Source organism: Saccopteryx bilineata, chromosome 2 (assembly GCF_036850765.1).
Source record: "Saccopteryx bilineata isolate mSacBil1 chromosome 2, mSacBil1_pri_phased_curated, whole genome shotgun sequence".
In the NCBI taxonomy this organism is placed as follows: Eukaryota; Metazoa; Chordata; class Mammalia; order Chiroptera; family Emballonuridae; genus Saccopteryx; species Saccopteryx bilineata.
Window position 1 is genome coordinate 43,867,469 of NC_089491.1, and position 9,005 is coordinate 43,876,473.

At 41.2% G+C, this 9,005-nt stretch overlaps 1 non-coding gene across 1 annotated transcript; it reads left to right on the forward strand.

Moving 5' to 3' along the window:
* The first annotated feature begins 5,349 nt into the window (after positions 1 to 5,349).
* TRNAA-CGC (transfer RNA alanine (anticodon CGC)) lies at positions 5,350 to 5,425 on the forward strand. The gene has a single exon. It is a non-coding gene; the product is annotated as a tRNA-Ala (tRNA).
* Positions 5,426 to 9,005: the final 3,580 nt, after the last annotated feature.

The window sequence follows — 9,005 nt, forward strand, 5'->3', positions numbered from 1 at the left end:
GCCAAGGCTCCATTGGAGCAAGGATGGCCCGGGCGCTGGGAGTGGCTCCTTGGCCTCTGCCCCAGGCGCTAGAGTGGCTCTGGTCACGGCAGAGCGACGCCCCAGAGGGGCAGAGCATCGCCCCCTGGTGGGCAGAGCATCGCCCCTGGTGGGCGTGCCGGGTGGATCCCTGTCGGGCGCATGCGGGAGTCTGTCTGACTGTCTCTCCCCGTTTCCAGCTTCAGAAAAATACAAAAAAAAAAACCTACAAGAAATGTAAGAAAACACTTTGTAGTTTAAAAGTATTGCATGAAAGACCTCACGTGTGCACAGGAGGTGACCTCTAATTATGTAACAGATTTTGGCCCCAGCAACTTGCAAAATTCAAAAGCATCCATCAGCTGAAAATCTTGTTACTTATGAGCTATAAAAAATTTAATCTCATTTATGGTAAAGGTTGGCCTTCTTAAAAGCACTGTGTGAAGCAAAGAACTAATTCTCATTAGAATTCACTCATCAAAATTCAAACTGCCCTTTCTAAGGCAGACATCTCAAACAGTTGAGAATTATTAGCTCTCTTTGACCATCTATCTATTCATCTATATCTGGCTGTGGAAAACAGATTATCCAGAAAGTTTGTTCATGAAATCAAACAGAAGGAAACAATATGTTCTTGAGGGCTCAGGAGAGGTCTTCCTGTCATTGTGACTTGACTGTTATTTTCATAGCGACGGATTCTGCACTTCTCAAACAGATGCATATGCTCACAGGAGGCTGCAGCTGGACACTCACGAAAATTCATTGTCAAAAATTACTTAAGTATTTAGAAAGAATTCAATCAATCAGCTCTTCTAGATGACCTGAAGGTAACATGAATTTCTTAAATGCTCTCTCTTCGTTCTTACCAGCAATAATACTACGAGAAATATGCTTGAGGGGAATTTTATTCAGGTTGTAGGTATTTACAAGTGCCTCTGCTCAGGTAGATAGCACAGACCCCTAGTATTCAGACATCAATAGTGAGGAAAAGGGCAGAGACCTTGTTGGTCAAATAAGTTTGCAAATATGATGTATATGTTTGCTCCCTTATAGTTTGCATTGGGTGTGGAGGACAGGCTGTAAGCAGACAGGGTCGTTATAGCCTAAGGCTTAGTTTTAAGACTAAGCTTTTCCCCACACCCTTGACTGTTGCATGATGTGGGGTGGTGCACTCTCATGAGGAATCCCATTATGCTTCAGATAAGTGACTTTATATCAGAGACTTCCTTGTTTGTATATTGGATTAAAGGTTATGATTTCTACACTATAAAATGGGGCAGAGAGGCCCATTCGGAAAGAGAGCAGAGAAAGGCTGCACGGAGGAGAGGAGAAGCAGCCAAGATGGCGGAGTGCTGAAGGAGAAGCCAGTTTGTGCAGAGAGAAGGAGATGGGGAACAGAGGTGAATAAGGCTGGTGAGGAAGAAAGCTTTGATTCTAGGAAACTTGGATAAGTCAGTGGCTTTGGGAGCCCTGAATGGAAAGGGAAGTGTTTTCCCACTGTGTGTATTTCTTGCCTGCCAGGTGCAAGCTAGGATTAAAGCTAATGGCCCACCAGTCCTTGGCTCCACTGTTTCATTACCGTCTGTCCAAATCAAATGTAAACCTGCATGGGCCAGGTGGCTGTGATGGTGGCTGTGGCTACTGGCCTTACAGACCTGACCCGGAGAGTTTCCCTGGCAAATGGCCAGAGCCCACATGGGCCTGGGAAAACAAGGCAGAGACAGGTTCTAGAGGTGACTCCCTACATTAGCCTGCTGTAACTGGATTGAAAAAGGAGAAAAAGGAACTCAAAAGTGTTTCTCTGTGCCTTCTCATAATAGCTTTTATAAGATGTTTCATTGCTAGTGTTATCAATCGTTTGTTGCAGAAGAATATTCATAATCTTTATTTTTATTAAAATTTTTAATTTATTGTATTAACATGGATTCAAGTGTCCCACTCAATATATCACCCTCAACTCCCAACAACATGCCCGCATAATGTTATAAAGTATATTACCTTAATTCCGCGGGTTGCGTAGAGACACCAAGGCAGGATACAGAAGAAATTTTAAGAGGAGATTTATTAATAAGCCGGCTACATATGACTTACATGGGATATAGCTAACCCAAATCATGCAGCCTCAAATATAGCTCTGAGGCTAGTTATATAGACTTGATCACATACAAGTTGGGGAAAAAGGAGGGGGAGCATGACACAACAGTCAATTACTAACAAGCTTACAACATTTATCTATAGGATCTACTAAAAGAAAAAACATTCCTACATATTAAAACTTACAAGGTAACACAATAGTAATAAATGTCATTTTACATATTAACACAGTAGCGATAAATGTCATTTTACATACCAAAGACATTTCCAAATCTTCTACGTTGCCACACAGTGAAAAGTTTTAGCTTAAGATAAGGAAATAGTTCCAGAATGCAGGTTTTTCAAGCAAGGGAGAGTAAGCTCATGATCCCTTTGTCTAGAGCAGTGGTCCCCAATCTTTTCTGGGCCACAGACCGGTTTAATGTCAGAAAATATTTTCACGGACCGGCCTTTAGGGTGGGACGGATAAATGTATCACGTGACCGAGACAAGCGTCGAGTGAGTCTTAGATGGATGTAACAGAAGGAATCTGGTCATTTTTTAAAAATAAAACATCGTTCAGACTTAAATATAAATAAAACGGAAATAATGTAAGTTATTTATTCTTTCTCTGCGGACCAGTACCAAATGGCCCACGGACGGTACCGGTCCGCGGCCCAGGGGTTGGGGACCACTGTCCTAAAGGATCTTATTGAAGGGGAAGAGGAAGTTTTAAGATAACCTTTGTCTACTTTGTTGTCTAGCAAGTAGAGGCCTCAGTCCTTCCAGAGAACTATAGTTAAATTATGTAGATGACCCAATTGTCCCTGTAAGCCAGGAAGCTCCTGCATTCTTCTCCCTCCACTCTCCACAGAAAGGAGGAGGCAAGAAGCCTGACTTTTCCTCTGTAAACTGGCATTGCCAATACTAAATTTTACAGTTCTTTCGCACCTTATCACAAGTACACTCCCTTTGCTCCCCTCCCCCAAACTCCCTCCCCCCTTCCTTCTGGGATCTGCTGTGCTGTTATCTGTATCTATGTGTTATGCTTATATAACTTCACTACTCCCTTCACCTTTTCTGATCTCATCCCCTCATCCCCCTTCCCTCTGACAGCTGTCCCTCTGCTCCCTATGACCCTGCCACTGCCTCTATTCCGTTCCTCAGTTCACCATGTTCATTAGATTCCACATGTAAGTGAGATCATATGAGATTTGTCTTTCTCTGCCTGGCTTATTTCACTTAGCATATTAATTTCCAGGTCTACCCATGCCATCACAAAAGATAAGATTTCCTCCATTTCTATAGCTGCATACTATTTCATTGTGTATATGTACCACAGCTTTTTTATCCACTCATCCACTAATGGATACTTGGGCTGTTTCCAGATCTTGGCTATTGTAAACAATGCTGCAATACACATGGGGGGTGCATGTTGAGCAAATGAGTTTGTAAATTTGTATTTTTTGAGTTTGCTCACTTTTATTGTTAAAAAATGTCACTGGGCAGCCCCGTGTGTGCTTGCCCTCAGAGCAGAGCAGTTGATTGCAAATTGCAGATTGCATTCCTGCTTGGGAGGGGCCATTGTTTTGCTAATGTTTGCTGGAGGAGGGATCTTTGTGGGCCCAAGTAGTTTTTCCAGGGCAAGCGGAGAGAATGCAGAGTGCTAAAGAGAAAGCCATATTGGCAGGAAGAGAAATGTGTGCAGATGGGGAACCAGAGCTAAGGGGCTTTGGGAGCCCTACTAAAGCTGGTGAGGACCTTTGATTATAGGAGAAATCAGAGAAGATTCTCCTGGTTGTGAAACCGGAGGATGTGTCAGGGCTTTGGGAGCTCTGAAGGAGAGAGAAGTGTTTTCCCTGTGTGTTTGCTCATTGGCCGGTATGAGACTTTAATAAAGGGATGGCCCACCATTTTTGGCTCCACTGTTTCTTTACCATCTTCCTGAATCCAATGACAACCTGCATGTGAATGGCTATGACAGTGGCGGCCACTAGCCTTATAGTGCATATCTTTTTTTGAATTAGTGTTTTGGGGTTCTTAGGATATATTCCTAAAAGTGGGATAGCTGGGTCAAAAGGCAGCTCCATTTTAATATTTTGAGGAAATGCCACAGTGGCTGCATGAATCTGCAATTCCACCAGCATTTCAGGAGGGTTCCCTTTTCTCCACACCCTGGCCAGCACTTGTGTGTTGATTTGTTAGTGAGAGCCATTCTGACAGGTATGAGGTGGTATCTCATTGTGGTTTTTTAATTTGCATTTCTCTGATGATTGGTGACATTGAATATTTCTTCATATGCCTATTGGCCATTTGTATGTCCTCTTTGGAGAACTGTCTATTCAGTTCCTTTGTTCCTTTTTAATTGGATTGTTTACCTTCCTGGTGTTGAGTTTTAGAAGTTCTTTATAAATTTTGGTTATTAACCTCTTATCAGATGTATCAGCAAATATGTTCTCCCATTGTGTAGCTTATCTTTTTTTGTGTGAATGGTGTCTTTTGCTGTGAAAGAGCTTTTTAGTTTAATATAGCCCCATCTGTTTATTTTGTCCTATATTTCACTTGCCTGTGGAGATATATCAGCAAAAATATTGCTATGAGAGATACCGAAGAGTGTACTGCCTGTTTTCTTGCAAGATTTTTATGGTTTCTTGACTTACATTTAAATCGCTTATCCATTTTGAGTTTGTTTTTGTAAATGGTGTAAGCTTGTGGCCTAGTTTCATTTTTTTGCATGTACCTGTCCAATTTTCCCAACACCATTTATTAAAGAGACTGTCTTTTTTTTTTAAGAGACTATCTTTACTCCATTGTATACTCTTGCCTCCTGTGTAAGAATATTCATAATCTTAAGAAGAAAATAAAAACTTTACCCATACCCTATTACAAAAATATAACTAGTATACTAATAATTTGGAATGTACAGCCATTCAATGGGTGTGTGTGTGTAACTCTAGTGTAATATATTTTGAGGTCAGCTTTCCCTCCTTAATACATCATGAACACTTTTGCATGTTGTTAATATTCCTCTCATTATTTTTAAATGGCTGCAAAAAATCCCATTATATGACTCTGCTCTAATTTAACCTATCTCCTATGGCTAGCCATTACAGGTGTTTCCCCTTTTTCATGATTATTAACACATCTGCAGTAAAAATTCTTGTTATCAACTCTTTGTACAAGTTCATGAATAGTTCCTTGTGGGACACACAAAAATTCTAGAGACATAGAGATTTCTCTCCCAAAAGAATGTTTCCAGCCCTGACAGGTTGGCTCAGTGGTAGAGCATCGGCCCCGCATGTGGAAGTCCCGGGTTCGATTCCAGGTCAGGGCACACAGGAGAAGCACTCATCTGCTTCTCCACCCTTCCCCCTCTCCTTCTCTCTCTCTTCCCCTCTCACAGCCAAGGCTCCATTGGAGCAAAGTTGGCCCCGGCGCTGAGGATGACTTAATGGCCTCTGCCTCAGGCGCTAGAATGGCTCCAGCTGCAACAGAGCGACGCCCCAGATGGGCAGAGCATCGCCCCCTGGTGGGCATGCCAGGTGGATCCTAGTCGGGTGCATGTGGGAGTCTGTCTGACTGCCTCCCCGCTTCTAACTTCGGAAAAATACACACACAAAAAAATACAAAAAAAAAAAAAGAATGTTTCCAATCTTATGCTAAGCCTTAGCCAAATGCTCAATCTTTAAGCAGACAGTTTATTTCCAGTACAAAATCAGTCTATCTATAATCAAAATTCTAGATTCTGCTGGCAATTAGGAAGATAATTAGAAATTACAGCAAGCCTAGGCTTGTGTGGGATTTCTACTCTAACCACTGACATTCATTTTGTAAAAAACTAGGTATTCTTCATCTTATTAACAATGAATTGTCCAGTTCCAAAATTGGATCAGAAAGTGTTTTTTCTCTTTCTTCAGTGGTTCTTTATCCTGCTAACATGGGTTCATCATGTATGAATAAAACTAAAGTAAGTGTGAATGCTAACTCCCAACCATCCTTAGACCCAGTCCAAGAGAAAAGAAGTCCTAGTCCACAAAGAATCAAAAGGTAGGTGGTGGCGCAATGGATAGTGTCATCCTGGAGCGCTGAGGACCCAGGTTCGAAGCCCCAAGGTTACTGGGTTGAGCTCAAGGTTATTGGCTTGAGTAAGGAGTCACTGGCTCAGCTGTAGCACCCCAGTCAAGATACATATGAGAAAGCAATCAGTAAACAGCTAAAGTGCTGCAACTACAAGTTGATGCTTCTCATCTCTTTCCCTTTTTGTCTGTCTGTTCCTCTCTCTCTCTCTCCTTCACACACACAAAAAAATCAAAATGTATAATTCCCAGTGTAGCTGGATATGAAACATGCTGACAGCAGGGGAGAGGTGAGCACTGTGTAGGTCCCTGGAGATCTGGAGTTGTTTGCCCAGCTAGAGGAGAGCTAGCAATTTCATCAGCAAAAGCACGATCCAGAATTGGATCCTGCCCTATCTCCTCACGTTGCCCAGGAGAGCAGCATGGGTTCCCTCTTATGGGGAGAGGGGGTGCACTCCCTGTATTCATTATTGACAAGTAGTAGCATACTGTACACACTGTTCTGCACTTAGCCCTTTTTACTTAATAATATATTTGAAGGCTCTTTCTAAATCACTATATAAAGATGTCATTCTTTTGTATATATCATATGGGTTTACTATAATTTATTTAGCAGTCTTCTATTTTTCAGAAAGAAATGCTACAATAAATAGCTTCTACATGTGTCACTTCACACACATGTGAGTATATTTGTAGGAGAAATTTCTAGAAATGGAATTGCTGAAACTTAGGGTACATACATTTATAATTTTGAAAGATTGACAAATTGCCCTCCATTGAGATTAGACTGATTAATAGTCTTCACTAGCCAAACACAGAGCAGTATTTTATAAAATTTTGGATTTTAAATGACATCTCAGAGTTATTTTAATTTACATTTAACTTGTTATAATGAGGCTGAGTATCTTTTTGAATATTTAAGAGCCATTTAAATTTTGTCTTCTAGGAATAGCCTATTCCTATCTTTCATCCATTTCTCTGTTAGGTAAATTGTCTTTTCCTTAGACATTTGTAAGTGCTATTTTTCTATTAGGGATTATAACCTTTTGTCTGCAATATAAATTGCAAACATTTCCCCATATTGTCATTTGTATTTTTACTTTTTTTGTGGTGATTTTTTTGCCATGCAGAAGTTGCCCCAACATCACTTAGTGAACAGCAATAGTTTCGATTTTTCCCATTTACTTGAGATGCCACTTTTATCATATAACAAAGCTTTATATGTGGTGTATACATGGTGTTGGTCAAATAAGTTCATAAAATATAATTAATTAATTTATTTATTTTAGAGAGGAGAGACAGAGAGAGAAAGGGGGAGGAGCAGAGAGCATCAACTCCCATATGTGCCTTGACCAGGCAAGCCCAGGGTTTTGAACCGGTGACTTCAGCATTTGAAGCTGACAGTTTATCCACAGCACCACCACAGGTCAGGCAAAAATATGATTTTTATGTTTGCTCACTTATAGTTTGCATTGGGGCCTGGGCAGCACCAGGTATATGTTGTCTGTAAAATTGCAAATTACCTTCCTGCTTGGGAAGGGCCATTGTTTTGCTAATATTTGTTGGAGGAGAGGTTTTCGTGCCAGAAAGTTTTGAAAAGAGAGAGGAGGAGGAGAAGTAGAAAGAAGCCATGTTTGCAGAGAGAGCAGAGTGCTGAAGTAGGAGCCATGCTGACAGGGAAAGAGAAGGTGTGCAGGTGGGGAACCAGAGCTGAGGGGCTTTGGGAGCCCTACTGAGACTGGTGAGGCCTTTGATTCTAGGAAGAAGATTCTCCTAGTTGTGGAACCGGAGAATATGTCAGGGCTTTGGGAGCTCTGAATGAGTGAAAGAGAAGTGTTTTTCCTGTGTGTGTTGCTCGTCAGCCAGTGTGAGACTTTAATAAAGGAATGGCCCACCATTTTTTGGCTCCACTGTTTCTTTACTGTCTGCCTGAATTCAATGAGAACCTGCATGTGCATGGCCATGATGGCAGCCCCTGGCCCTACACATGGACTTTCTGTTCAGTTCCATTGATCTGTCTATCTACTCTAGTGAGGATCAATCCTTTGATCTTCAAAGGGATCAGATTATGCTAGCCCAAATGCCGGGGTCCAGCCCCAGCGGTGATCCAGGGGTCCCACAGGAGGAGACGGCGTCGGCGAAAATGGAGTGAGAGAGCCGAATTCTTTTCTTTCTCTTTATTCTCCGGTTAGCATTTACTGCCAGGCATCTCTACCAAATGCTAGTATAGCTCCCTTTTTATACACGCACACCGAGTTACAATCACATGGTGTTAATTATTACTTTTGTTTCACTATGTTTTCATGTTTCCGGATAACAGTTAATTTACATCTATGAGTCACAAATCAGGTAGCAAATCATTCAAAATACAAAATAACTTGAATAGCGATAACAACATCAGTAAAAGCTTTTAGAGTATTAGTTCTAAAAGGCTTGCCTCTAAAGAAATTAACATAACATCAAGAATAGCTTTCACCCAAAGATATGCAGAGTGCACTTGCAAGATAGCCCAGCAGCAACACAAGACATTCCATGGATTTCCCTTCATTTTTGAATCTCATGAGAACATCTCATTGAGAAAGCCTAGCAATTGCCTTTAGTCAAAAGACAATTCTCTTAGTAAAACATTCTTATCTTGCTGACTACGCTCTCATCCTAGGCCACACAATGGGCCATCCTACTATACCTTACCTAAGATACTATTGTCTAATCAAATATTACTTATTATATTTAAACACTAGTTAAGTTCTGACTCTATTCTTCTCAGAATATACCACTATTTGCAGATCAAAGAAGAAAGGAATGTTTCTCTACTTATCACATGAAAAGGCTAGGGAG